We start from the raw sequence: 15,088 nt of genomic DNA on the forward strand, positions 1-15,088 counted from the left end.
TCTCAAGTTTTAAATACTTCAACGTGATTGAAATATTTCTGCAGATAGCGAACTTAGAATCTGAACAGTGCGTTAGGACTTGTATTTATTCAAGTGAAATCTGAATGTTAGGGAAACATCGAACTTCACATCTGAATTCACTTATAAATCCACGGTATCTTTAACTGAACTCAAGACTACTAGTGAACGGAAATAATTTTCACTATCAAAGTATTATAAAGCCTTAACAGCATTATTATCCGTGTTGTAAAATGAATATGGTAGATACTTGCAAAATTATCGCCAAGCCGTAGAACTCTATAAATAATTGTGCTATATTCTTCGAAGGCTTAAACGAACCATTTTAATTTGCGTCAACTGTAGCGTACGTTTAAAAAATGCATGTTGCATTCTATTGAGATTCGGCCACATGAAGTTACTTTATTTATTTTCTCAAATGAACAGTTTATTTGCCTTAAAGAAACGTTTGTTTTCGATTTTTTTTTACATTCGGCACGCCATCAGTGCATTTATTTCCTTCAGTTCAGAAATTACACCTCAGGATAACACGTCCAATATGTCCAAGGGCTTAAATGCGTGTGTTCAACTATCCTTCAGAGTGGGTGATCTCCGTGAACCAAACTCCTGGACCTCCACGATCTTCAAGAACTTCTAGAGTTTACCTCGTTGGAGTATACGTGGTTCCATGGTGCCGAGAGCTGAGTAGTAGCAGAGCAACTCCAGCCACATGACGGAGAAAGATCACGCCCAATTCATCTTCTACTGTACTGAGGAGATATGAACTTGGTATCTCACAATAAGACAAAGAGTTAAAACAATTTTTTAGAACTTCGTTCAAAGCAAATCATCTCACTTTCTGTGTCACTCCCATTTACGCCCCCTGCGTACCATCTCGTGTTCTTCAAGCTTAAAGTACGTGCATTTGCTGTAAGAGAGAGGAGATAGATTATATAGGCCTGACTGGAATGCAGTAGTATAAAATAACGCCACAGCCGTATATAGCTTGAAGGAAGTGCTATTAACAAAGTGATTTAATTTACATGTAGCAATCACACAATAACATTCAATACTCGAGTGAATATTCAAGTAAGAATAGTCTTTGTATTTCCAAGAAGTTAAATGATAATAATGATAATAATAATAATAATAATAATAATAATAATAATAATAATAATAATAATAATAATAAGGCACAAGACTAGGTTGGTAATATAGACAATATTAAACTTCGATATTTTTCTAGTGTAAATGATTAACAAGATAGTGTGTTTAAATATTTGAGTGGATATTTCTAGTTGAACTTTAAACCATTGGACATTAACGGTGATATTAAGATCTTTACAAGTGAGTGATAATATTTTCTGCTGGTAGCCATTGTCTGTCATTCAAATATAAGACTGATATTAAGTTCGAAATAGTTGTAAATACTTAAGGTGCAAAATACATCACTGAAATGGCTGAACTGAAACAGCCAACTATTCCAAACGGGGATAAGTTCTTATTTCGTGGTCTAGCGGGTATGGGAGCAAAATGCTTCGTTCAGCCTCTTGATTTGGTGAAAGGCAGAATGCCGTTGATCGGAATGTGCGGAGCAGCAAGAGGGTACAAAACAAGTCTTCATGCATTTGCAGACATTTTAAGAAAGGAAGGAATTGTGGGCATGTAAACTTACCTTTCTGCTGGACTTCTACGTCAGGCGACATATACCACCACCAGGTTTGAAGTATATACATGGTTGTTTGAGATGCTCACTGGAGTGGATGGACAACCACGAAACTTTGCCATGAAACCTCTTCTTGGATTGGGTGCTGGGATGACTGGTGCATTTGTCGGCACACCTGCCGAAGTCGCCTTAATTCGCATGACGTCCACGGTCGGTTCCCTCTGGAAGATCGACGGAACCACAAGAATGTATTGGAAGCTCTGTTCCGTATCTCGAAGGAGAAAGGTGTCTTCACCTTATGGCGCCGAGCAGTACCTACAATGGGAAGAGCTATGGTCGTTAACAATGCCCAACTTGCTACTTATGCACAGGCTAAACAGTTCCTACTTGGTACAAGTTATTCCAAAGACAATATATTCTGCCACATCTGTAGCAGCATATCTGGGATGGTTACTACTGCTGCTTCAATGCCTGTGGATATAGCCAAGACAAGAATACAAAACATGAAGGCCATTGATGAAAAACCGAAATTATTATTAAGATGTCATGGGACGCATTTTACTTTTACAGAATTCCAAGCGGCCTTAGAAGAGCCTAAAATCTAGCATATCATGAACTCCATAAGGCACCCGGATAAAAATAGCGCAGAACGAATCATGCTTGAAATTGGGAGGTTTTGCAGACTATACTGCGGATCGCAGCATTGAAAATGGGTTGAGCTTCTCCACATAATGCATAAGATAGTCAACTCAACGACTTACGGGTCTATCCAAGACATCCCTATAAGGGTGCATACGGATCTTACACCTGATAGACCGTGGGATCAGATTTTGCCAGCACGTCAATATGCAGCAGAAACCCACCAGAATCGCCTGACGATAGCTAAGGAATGGCTTCGAAAACCTGCGCGGGTATGGGAAAGATGACAGAGAAATCGTACCCATAGCCAACAGTTACAAGTTGATGACTTGGTTTTAATCAGGAAAGCCGCTCTATCACATCCTGAATTCCGCGAGTTGGTTTTAATCGGGAAAGCCGCTCTATCACATCCTGAACTCCGCGTCTATGCCAAATTTTGCCCTTTCTACATAGGACTATTCAAGGTAGCTGAGGTACTCGACAACGACGCTAATAAAGTTGATAAGTTAGATGGTGGCGTCAAGGGAATTTACAATTCAGCAAAATATAAATACATTCTTAGAGAGGGTAAATTGAAGAAAGAGGGAATCCCTATAGAATTTTCCTTTCCCTATGGAAATGAGAGATGTACCAGGAGCACCTGTCCAGCATTACAGTTAAGTATTTCAAACTTAAAATACGCTCCACGCTTCAACGGAGATGTTGGCGGCAGCGAGCGTGCTGCGAGTGACGTAGGAGCCAGCCACGGCTCGGAAAAGCTAAGTTGCATCATCCATAGAACCTTCCTAACATTCTATCGTAAATAACTCGTGTAGGAATTACAATACGAATATAATAACATCACCGTATACACCAATTTAATATCTCCAATACCACACCGCTTCGTTAAAATCAACCTAGGATTAAGGAAGATATTGGAAGAAATGAAACAGCTGCAATCTCCGCGACCTTGGTATAAAAGAGGTGCGAAAATTCAACACGAGACAGTCTTGTCCCGCAGTCGAACCAGGACGGTTGGCTGCTGGAAGTTTGCTTCGCGATGTGACATTACGTATTGGGAGTATACAGTCAACGAATTTACGGTGAGAAGTGATTGAAGCATTTCAATATTCTTGCAAACTTAGAATTTTGAACGAGTGCATTAAAACTTGTACTTTCTCAAGTATTAAATGCTTCAAAGTGATTGAAATATTTTGCAAATTCCGAACTTGGACTCTGTAACAGTGCATCAGGCCTTGGATTTTCTCAAGTTCTAAATACTTCAACGTGATTGAAATATTTCTGCAGATAGCGAACTTAGAATCTGAACAGTGCGTTAGGACTTGTATTTATTCAAGTGAAATCTGAATGTTAGGGAATCATCAAACTTCACGTGTGAATTCACTTATAATTTCACGGTATCTTAACGTTAAATCAGGACTACTAGTGAATGGAACTAATTTGCACTATCAAAGTATTATGAAGCCTTACCATCATTATTATTCGTGTTTGAACACGAACATGACAGTGCGTGTGAACGAAACCAATTTAACAAGCAAAGCATTTAACTTTTTCTAATAAATTGATGTAATTGCCTTTCACAGCGTCATAAAAGTGTTAAATAAACTTTGTAAATGCTTGCAAAACAATCACCAAGCCGTAGAACTCTGTAAATAATTGTGCTATATTATTCAAAAGATTAAGTGAACTATTTGTGTACAATATCAAAATTTGTGTACAGTGTCAAGTACGTAAAAAATGCGGGTTCGATTGTATTGACATTCGGCAGTATGAAAGTTATTCTTTTATTTGCCGTAAAGGAACATTTGTTTTCGATTTCATTGACAATTCGACATTGTATCAGTTCATTTATTTTCTTCAGTTCAGAACACTAACATGTCCAATAAGTCGATGGGCTTAAAAACGTGTGTTCACGCTATGCTTCCGAGTGAGTGATGTCGGCGAACCGAACACCTAGACCTCCAAGATCTTCAGGAATTTCTAGAAATTCTAGACCTAGAGCTTTTCTCGTTGGAGTATGCATGGCTCCACGGTGCCGAGAGCTGGTCCATGGCGAGAACGAGAGGAGTAGCACAGCAACGCGGGACATGGTCAGTCACAGGACAAGGAACGTCTCGCCCAATTCATCTTCTACCGTATTGAGGTGATATGAACTTGACTCTTCACAACAAATAAGAGTTTTAATTTTTTTACAACTTCATTAAGAGCAAATCCTCTCACTCTCCGTACCACTCCAGTTTAATAATCTGCACACGCCCAGCGTATCATCTTGTGCTCTTCAAGCTTAAAGTCCGGGCACATCCTGCCCTCGCCGTGATGGGCCTGACTGGAGTGCAGAAGTATAAAATAACGCCACAAACGTATTTAGCTTGATTGAAGTGCAATTAATAAAGTGATTTAATTTACTTAGACCAATCAGATAATAACATTCAATACTTGAGAAGTTTAATGATGATAAGAATAATGATATAAATCACAATACGGTACTAGCCTGGTAATATAGACAATATAGAACCTTGATTTATTTCTAGTGAAAATGTTTAATAAGTTAGTGTTTTTAAATATTTGAGTGGATATTTCTAGTTGAACTTTAAACAATTGGATCTTAATGGTGATATTAAGATCCTTACAAGTCAGTGATAATACTTTCGGCTGTCAGCCAGTTTCTGTCATTCAAAATTAAGACTGACATTAAATTCGAAATATTTGTGTATACTTAAGGGACGAAATATATCACTGAAATGGGTGACCTGGAACAACCACCTATTCCTATCGGGATGAAGGTCATATTTGGTGGTCTAGCCGGTATGGGAGAAACATATTTCGTTCAGCCTCTGGATATGATGGAGGACAGAACGCAGTTGAGCGGAATGGGCGGAGCGGCAAAAGAGTACATAACACGTTTTCATGCATTTTAAGACAGGAAGGAATTGTGAGAATGTACACTTACCTTTCTGCTGGACTTCTACGTCAGGCGACATATACCACCACCAGGCTTGGAGTATATACATGGCTGTTTGAAATGTTCACTGGAGCGAATAGACAACCACATAACTTTGCCATGAAACCTCTTCTTGGATTGTGTGCCGCGATGACTGGTGCATTTGTCGGCACACCTGCTGAAGTGGCCTTAATTCGCATGACTGCCGACGGTCGGTTACCTCTGGAAGAGCGACGGAATTACAGGAATGTGTTGGAAGATCTGCTCCGTATCTCGAAGGAGAAAGGTGTCTTCACCTTATGGCGGCGAGCTATACCTACAATAGGGAGAGGAATGCTGCCCAAATTGCTACTTATCCTCATGCTAAACAATTAATAATTGATACAGGTTATTTCAAAGACAAAATATTCTGCCACTTCTGTAGCAACATATCTGGGCTGGTTGCTACAGATGCTTCAATGCCCGTGGATATAGCCAAGACAAGAATACAAAACATGAAGGCCATTGATGGAAAACTGAAATTTTTATTAAGATTTCATGGGACGCAATTTACTTTTATAGAATTCCAAGCGGCCTTAGAAGAGCTTAAAATCTAGCATATCATGAACTCAGTAAGGCACCCGTAAAAATAGCGCAGAACGAATCATGCGTGAAATTGGGAGGTTTTGTAGACTATACTGCGGATCACAGCATTGGAAATGGGTCGAGCTTCTTCCCATACTGCAGAAGATAGTCAACTCAATGACTCACGAGTCTATCCAAGACATCCCTATAAGGGTGCATACGGATCTTACACCTGATAGACCGTGGGATCAGATTTTGCCAGCACGTCAATATGCAACAGAAACCCACCAGAATCGCCTGACGATAGCTAAGGAATGGCTTCGAAAACCTGCGCGGGTATGGGAAAGATGACAGAGAAATCGTACCCATAGCCAACAGTTACAAGTTGATGACTTGGTTTTAATCAGGAAAGCCGCTCTATCACATCCTGAACTCCGCGACTTGGTTTTAATCGGGAAAGCCGCTCTATCACATCCTGAACTCCGCGTCTATGCCAAATTTTGCCCTTTCTACATAGGACCATTCAAGGTAGCTGAGGTACTCGACAACGACGCTAATAAAGTTGATAAGTTAGATGGTGGCGTCAAGGGAATTTACAATTCAGCAAAATATAAATACATTCTTAGAGAGGGTAAATTGAAGAAAGAGGGAATCCCTATAGAATTTTCCTTTCCCTATGGAAATGAGAGATGTACCAGGAACACGTGTCCAGCATTAGAGTTAAGTATTTCAAACTTAAAATACGTTCCACGCTTCAACGGAGATGTTGGCGGCAGCGAGCGTGCTGCGAGTGACGTAGGAGCCAGCCACGGCTCGGAAAAGCTAAGTTGCATCATCCATAGAACCTTCCTAACATTCTATCGTAAATAACTCGTGTAGGAATTACAATACGAATATAATAACATCACCGTATACACCAATTTAATATCTTCAATACCACACCGTTTCGTTAAAATCAACCTAGGATTAAGGAAGATATTGGAAGAAATGAAACAGCTGCAATCTCCGCGACCTTGGTATAAAAGAGGTGCGAAAATTCAACACGAGACAGTCTTGTCCCGCAGTCGAACCAGGACGGTTGGCTGCTGGAAGTTTGCTTCGCGATGTGACATTACGTATTGGGAGTATACAGTCAACGAATTTACGGTGAGAAGTGATTGAAGCATTTCAATATTCTTGCAAACTTAGAATTTTGAACGAGTGCACTAAAACTTGTACTTTCTCAAGTATTAAATGCTTCAAAGTGATTGAAATATTTTGCAAATTCCGAACTTGGACTCTGTAACAGTGCATCAGGCCTTGGATTTTCTCAAGTTCTAAATACTTCAACGTGATTGAAATATTTCTGCAGATAGCGAACTTAGAATCTGAACAGTGCGTTAGGACTTGTATTTATTCAAGTGAAATCTAAATGTTAGGGAATCATCAAACTTCACGTGTGAATTCACTTATAATTTCACGGTATCTTAACGTTAAATCAGGACTACTAGTGAATGGAACTAATTTGCACTATCAAAGTATTATGAAGCCTTACCATCATTATTATTCGTGTTTGAACACGAACATGACAGTGCGTGTGAACGAAACCAATTTAACAAGCAAAGCATTTAACTTTTTCTAATAAATTGATGTAATTGCCTTTCACAGCGTCATAAAAGTGTTAAATAAACTTTGTAAATGCTTGCAAAACAATCACCAAGCCGTAGAACTCTGTAAATAATTGTGCTATATTATTCAAAAGATTAAGTGAACTATTTGTGTACAATATCAAAATTTGTGTACAGTGTCAAGTACGTAAAAAATGCGGGTTCAATTGTATTGACATTCGGCAGTATGAAAGTTATTCTTTTATTTGCCGTAAAGGAACATTTGTTTTCGATTTCATTGACAATTCGACATTGTATCAGTTCATTTATTTTCTTCAGTTCAGAACACTAACATGTCCAATAAGTCGATGGGCTTAAAAACGTGTGTTCACGCTATGCTTCCGAGTGAGTGATGTCGGCGAACCGAACACCTAGACCTCCAAGATCTTCAGGAATTTCTAGAAATTCTAGACCTAGAGCTTTTCTCGTTGGAGTATGCATGGCTCCACGGTGCCGAGAGCTGGTCCATGGCGAGAACGAGAGGAGTAGCACAGCAACGCGGGACATGGTCAGTCACAGGACAAGGAACGTCTCGCCCAATTCATCTTCTACCGTATTGAGGTGATATGAACTTGACTCTTCACAACAAATAAGAGTTTTAATTTTTTTACAACTTCATTAAGAGCAAATCCTCTCACTCTCCGTACCACTCCAGTTTAATAATCTGCACACGCCCAGCGTATCATCTTGTGCTCTTCAAGCTTAAAGTCCGGGCACATCCTGCCCTCGCCGTGATGGGCCTGACTGGAGTGCAGAAGTATAAAATAACGCCACAAACGTATTTAGCTTGATTGAAGTGCAATTAATAAAGTGATTTAATTTACTTAGACCAATCAGATAATAACATTCAATACTTGAGAAGTTTAATGATGATAAGAATAATGATATAAATCACAATACGGTACTAGCCTGGTAATATAGACAATATAGAACCTTGATTTATTTCTAGTGAAAATGTTTAATAAGTTAGTGTTTTTAAATATTTGAGTGGATATTTCTAGTTGAACTTTAAACAATTGGATCTTAATGGTGATATTAAGATCCTTACAAGTCAGTGATAATACTTTCGGCTGTCAGCCAGTTTCTGTCATTCAAAATTAAGACTGACATTAAATTCGAAATATTTGTGTATACTTAAGGGACGAAATATATCACTGAAATGGGTGACCTGGAACAACCACCTATTCCTATCGGGATGAAGGTCATATTTGGTGGTCTAGCCGGTATGGGAGAAACATATTTCGTTCAGCCTCTGGATATGATGGAGGACAGAACGCAGTTGAGCGAAATGGGCGGAGCGGCAAAAGAGTACATAACAAGTTTTCATGCATTTTAAGACAGGAAGGAATTGTGAGAATGTAAACTTACCTTTCTGCTGGACTTCTACGTCAGGCGACATATACCACCACCAGGCTTGGAGTATATACATGGCTGTTTGAAATGTTCACTGGAGCGAATGGACAACCACATAACTTTGCCATGAAACCTCTTCTTGGATTGGGTGCCGCGATGACTGGTGCATTTGTCGGCACACCTGCTGAAGTGGCCTTAATTCGCATGACTGCCGACGGTCGGTTACCTCTGGAAGAGCGACGGAATTACAGGAATGTGTTGGAAGATCTGCTCCGTATCTCGAAGGAGAAAGGTGTCTTCACCTTATGGCGGCGAGCTATACCTACAATAGGGAGAGGAATGCTGCCCAAATTGCTACTTATCCTCATGCTAAACAATTAATAATTGATACAGGTTATTTCAAAGACAAAATATTCTGCCACTTCTGTAGCAACATATCTGGGCTGGTTGCTACAGCTGCTTCAATGCCCGTGGATATAGCCAAGACAAGAATACAAAACATGAAGGCCATTGATGGAAAACTGAAATTTTTATTAAGATTTCATGGGACGCAATTTACTTTTATAGAATTCCAAGCGGCCTTAGAAGAGCTTAAAATCTAGCATATCATGAACTCAGTAAGGCACCCGTAAAAATAGCGCAGAACGAATCATGCGTGAAATTGGGAGGTTTTGTAGACTATACTGCGGATCACAGCATTGGAAATGGGTCGAGCTTCTTCCCATACTGCAGAAGATAGTCAACTCAACGACCCACGAGTCTATCCAAGACATCCCTATAAGGGTGCATACGGATCTTACACCTGATAGACCGTGGGACGGATCTTACACCTGATAGACGGTGGGATCAGATTTTGCCAGCACCTGAGAATGACAGCGTTTCGTGCAATGGTAATAATTTAATATAAATGAAGGGATATGAAAGGATTCCCTATCTACAAATAATATTAAATATGGGACGGCTGGTTTATTTACATTCTTTGCATTGTTGTGGAGAGGCAACATTACCTAGTTTATGAGAAATGAGGTGACGATAACGATGGTATTGGTCTTTAACAGTGGTGTACTTTAAACAATGATGTCCATGTCCATGTCCAACATGTCCAAGAAATTTAGTTCAATTTACAAATAATTATCATACCGTTTAGTCCATGTAAACAGTTTAAATAAATCTTTACATTATTAAATCAATGAATCAGAACAATATTCAAAATGAATATTTGAAAATCTTATAAGAAATGACTTGAAGTACCATTAGAAAATCATGGCTTGTATGTATATTTAAATATACGACTTGAAACATAAATACATCGGTTGTATGATTTGGTGAATTATCGCTTCATTTGCTCACGGATCTAAAGAAAAATCCTCACGCCAATGTCATTACTCGTCTCCAGGTCGTTTTTAATTAAAATAAATATAAATTAATATCACATCAATGGCATAACATCCAGATATTCATTAAAATATGAAAGAGATTTTCCCTTTACCAAATCACGTAATTCAATGTAAATGTAGATATCATGAAATTAAAAGAATTCATTTTGAAGATACGATACGCAAATATAACAACATCTCAAAGTAATAAAATAATAATACACCAACATGCGAATAGAAATAACAATAACGTGGCTCAGGCCCGTTCCTAGAATGTTTGAAATACATTTCCAAATACACTTCAGTTGCATATCCACATTGGATGGATGATTCTGGATAACTCAATTACGAATGACTGTAATAAATCATCATGCACATGCATAATACTACAATGATGATGCTGGTCACAGGATCTGGTCAGTTTACCGTAGAATGTACCTTGAGGAAATAACGAGAGCAAAATTTGACATACGGATTCTAAGACCTATTTTGATTCATATCGAGGATCGCTATATTCTCTCGATTTCATACTTATGCATTACTGTAAACGTCCCACTCATAATCATATGCGAAGATTCTATACTCAACAAATTCCTCTCTATCTCAATAAAGACGTAGACTCATAATAAGCACGTAGATTCACAATAACACGTAGGTTCACGATAACACGTAGCTAACACTGTTTTCGCTCCTCCTGTAATAAAATTGCCGTACTATTCTACCATAATTCTGATGCACTACACTGAAATAAAATTCCTGCTCTACATTTTAATACAGATAAAAATCAAGTAATTCTACGAAAAATAACTAGCATTTTCGAAGATCCCAATTAGTTAGCCCGATGTTATATAACTGAAATTACTGTGTATTGGCGAATGGCTTACAGAAATTCAATACTATGAATTGAGGTACAATGAAATTATTGAAATCTTGCGGGCTTAGGTTATTGAATGAAGATCTACATCCATGGGTATTTTGATTTCACTCGATGACACGATATCAATTTCATATTTCTAAATATTGTACATGTTCTGCTCGTTAGTACACTAAAATTGATACAGAAATCCAGCAGCTGGAAGAGAATACTCATTAGTAAATAATGATGCAAGGACTTGCCTTTTGAAGAACCGGGCACCAGGTGATGCGTTATAATCCATCCTGGACGTTGTCCTTACGCCTCACATGTCTACTACATCTTGATGTTACACTCACAAATTAATAATACTTTCGCGTTCATCGCGCACTGAAAAATAATATCACACATTGTTATATAAGAGAAGCACATGCCAATTAGATATTAGTTAAAGCAAAACACACGCGGAAGCGGAAGTGTTTCAAATGCAATATACAAAGAATCACAGTTAATAATTCTTTCCTTAATATTAGAATTCCGGTAATCCGACCGTACGAGAGTTCGCGACCCGTTCTGTCGTATACACGTCGAAGATGTGCGTATATAGCGCGGCGGTTATGAATGTACGTATATCAATGCTCGGCGTTCTTGTGCGGTCTCAATCACATCCAAAGCAAGGGTAAGAAGTAGCAACAATTGGCAGTATAATCTTGCTGCATTCGAACAACTCCAGACATGTCATAAATAAAATATTGTGTTTCCATAAGCAGTTTATTTAATACAAATGTGGTAATATTATAATAAATTACGATGTGAATTATGAGGTGTTATTGCATCTTTACAAATTCTATTATCAATTATTACATCTTAGTAAAATTGTCATATTGACATCTTGTCATTACGTCGCATTCAAATGATTATTGCTAAAAATTATGGTCTCCTTGAATCAAGGATAGTTTATTCCCAAATCATATGAGGAAAATGTCTGAATGGCAGAACTGATACAGCCATCCATTCCCAACGGGGTTAAGTTCCTATTTGGTGGTCTAGACGGTATGGGAGGAACATGCGTCCTACAACCTCTGTATTTGGCGAAGAACAGAATGTAGTTGAGCGGAATGGGCGGAGCAAGAGAGTACAAAACAAGTTTTCATGCAATGCAGGCATTTTAAGAAAAGAAGGAATTGTGGGCATGTACACTTACCTTTCTGCTGGACTTCAACGTCAGGCGACATATTCCACCATTAGGCTTGGAGTACATACATGGTTGTTTGAAATGTTCACTGGAGCGGATGGACCACCACCAAACTTTGCCATGAAAGCTCTTCTTGGGATGGGGCTGGGATGACTGTTGAATTTGTCGGCACACTTGCTGTAGTGGCCTTAATTCGCATGACTGCCGGCGGTCGGATTCTTCTCGAAGAGCAACGGAACTACAAGAATATGGTGGAAGCTCTGTTCCATATCTCGAAGGAGGAAGAACTATGGTCGTGAATGCTGCCCAACTTGCTACTTATTCTGAGGCTGAACAATTCCTACCCGGCACAGGTTATTTCAAAGACAATATATTCTGCCACTTCTGAAGCAGCATGATATCTGGGCTGGTTACTATTGCTGGTTCAATGCCTGTGGATATAGCCACGACACGAATACAAATCATGCAGACCATTAATGGATAACCGGAATTTTTATTAAACGATCATGGGACAAAATGTACTTCCGTGGAATTCCAGGCGGCCTTAGAAGAGCTTGAAATCAAGCATATCATGAACTCCATAAGGCACCCGGAAGCAAATCCCGCACATTGAATCACGCGTGAAATTGCGAGGTTTTGTAGACTATACTGCGGATGACAGTATTGGAAATAGGTCTAGGTTTTCCCCATAATACAGAAGATATTCAACTCAACGACTCACGAGTATATCCAAGACATCCCTATAATGGTGCATAAGGATCTTACATCTGATAGACCTTGGGATCAGATATTATCAGCACGTCAAGTTGCAGCAGTAACCCATCAGACTAGTGACGATAGCTAAGGAAAGTATTCGAAACGCTGCGCGGATGAGGGAAAGGCGACAGAGAAATCGTGTCTTTAGGCAACCGTTACAAGTTGATGACTTGGTTTTAATCAGGATAACTGCTGTATCACATCCAGAACTCCGCATCTATGCCAATTTTTGTCCTTTCTACATAGGACCATTCAAGGTAGCTAAGGTACTCCACAAGGGAGCTTATCAAGTTGATAAGCTAGATGGTGGCGTCAACGAAATTTACAGTTCAGAAAATTTAAAGAAATACTTCAAGAGGGAAAATTGAAGAAAAATCCCTATAGAAATGTATTTTCCCTAAGGAAAGGGGAGATCTACCAGGAACGCTGGTCCAGCATTATGGTTATGTATTTCAAACATAAAATACGCTCTGCGCGCCAACGGAGCAGCTCGCGACAACGAGCGTGCTGCGAGTGATCTAGAAGCCAGCCCCGGCTCGGAAAGGCTAAGTTGCATCATCCATAGTACCTTCCTAACATTCTACCATAAATAACTCGTATAGGATTTACAATGAGAATATAATAACATCAACGTATACAACATTCTAATATGTCCAATACCACCAAGTTTCATTAAAATTCACCTCGGATTAAAGAAGATATTGAAGGAAATGAAACAGCTGCAATCTCCGTGGCTTTGGTATAAAACAGGAGCGAAAATTCAACACGACACTGTCTTGTCCTAAAGTCCAACCAGGACGGTTGGCTGGTGGAAGTTTGCGTCGCGATGTGACAGTACGGAATGGAAGTCTACAGTCAACATGATTACAGTGAGAAGTGATTGAAACCTTTCAATAGTCTTGCGAACTTAAGAGTTTGGAACGAGTGCATTAAGACTTGTATTTTCTCAAGTGTTAAATACTTCTAAGTGATTGAAATATTTCAACAGATAACGAACTTAGAATATGAAGAATGCATTAGGACTTGTATTTATACAAGTGAAATCTGAATGTTAGCGAAACATCTAACTTCACGTCTGAATTCACTTATAATTTGACGGTGTCTTTAACTGAACTCACGACTACTAGTGAACGGAAATAATTTTCACTATCTAAGTATTATAAAGCCTTAACATCATTATTATTCGTGTTTGAATATGAACATGGCAGTGCCTGTGAACGAAACTAATCTCACAAGCAAAGCATTTAACTTCTAACAGTTTGAAGTAATTGCCCTTCAGGGCCTCACAACAGTGTGAAAGAAACTTTGTAAATACCTGAAAAATAATCGCCAAGCCGTACAACTCCATAAATAATTATGCTATATTCTTCAAATGCTTAAGTGAACTATTTGCGAACAATATCATAATTTGTGTAAAGTGTCACGTACGTAAAAATATACGGGTTCGATTCTATTGACATTCGGCCGCATGAAAGTTATTGCTTTTTTTCTCAAGTGAACAGTTTATTTGACTTAAAGATACACTTGTCTTGGATTGCATTGACATTCGACACGGCATCAGTGCATTTATTTCCTTCAGTTCAGGAATTACACCTCAGACTAACACGTCCATTATGTCCAATGGCTTAAATACGCTTGTTCACGCTTTCTTTCCGAGTGAGTAATCTCGAGGAACCAAACTCATAGACATCCAAGATCGTCAAGAACTTCAAGGATTTCTAGAACATCTAGAGCTTACCTCGTTGGAGTACACGTGTTTCCATGGTGCCGAGAGCTTATCCATGGTAAGGACGAGAGGAGTAGCAGAGCAACGCGGGACATGGCCAGCCAGAGAACGGAGAAAGGTCACGCCCAGTTCATCTTCTACTGTATTAAGGTGATATGAACTTGACTTTTCACAACAAATCAACACAAACAGTTTAAAAAAAAAATTTAGAACATTATTCAAACAAATCCTCTCACTCTCAGTACCACTCTAATTTAATGTGCCGTACACGGCCTGCGTACCATCTCGTGCTCTTCAAACTTAAAGTACGGGCATTTCCTGTTACAGAGAGGAGAGAGATAATATAAAATGGCGCCCTTGCCGTGATGGGGCTGAC

General features: G+C 39.0%; 4 pseudogenes; all 4 read left to right on the top strand.

Moving 5' to 3' along the window:
• Window positions 1–1,453: 1,453 nt before the first annotated feature.
• Window positions 1,454–2,268, top strand: LOC137498512 (mitochondrial 2-oxoglutarate/malate carrier protein pseudogene; annotated as a pseudogene).
• Window positions 2,269–5,043: 2,775 nt separating this feature from the next.
• Window positions 5,044–5,839, top strand: LOC136863797 (mitochondrial 2-oxoglutarate/malate carrier protein pseudogene; annotated as a pseudogene).
• Window positions 5,840–8,612: 2,773 nt separating this feature from the next.
• On the top strand, window positions 8,613–9,408 carry LOC137498513 (mitochondrial 2-oxoglutarate/malate carrier protein-like; annotated as a pseudogene).
• A 2,616-nt stretch (window positions 9,409–12,024) lies between these two features.
• On the top strand, window positions 12,025–12,843 carry LOC137498514 (mitochondrial 2-oxoglutarate/malate carrier protein pseudogene; annotated as a pseudogene).
• Window positions 12,844–15,088: the final 2,245 nt, after the last annotated feature.

This window comes from Anabrus simplex, chromosome 2 (assembly GCF_040414725.1).
Source record: "Anabrus simplex isolate iqAnaSimp1 chromosome 2, ASM4041472v1, whole genome shotgun sequence".
NCBI classification, from domain to species: Eukaryota; Metazoa; Arthropoda; class Insecta; order Orthoptera; family Tettigoniidae; genus Anabrus; species Anabrus simplex.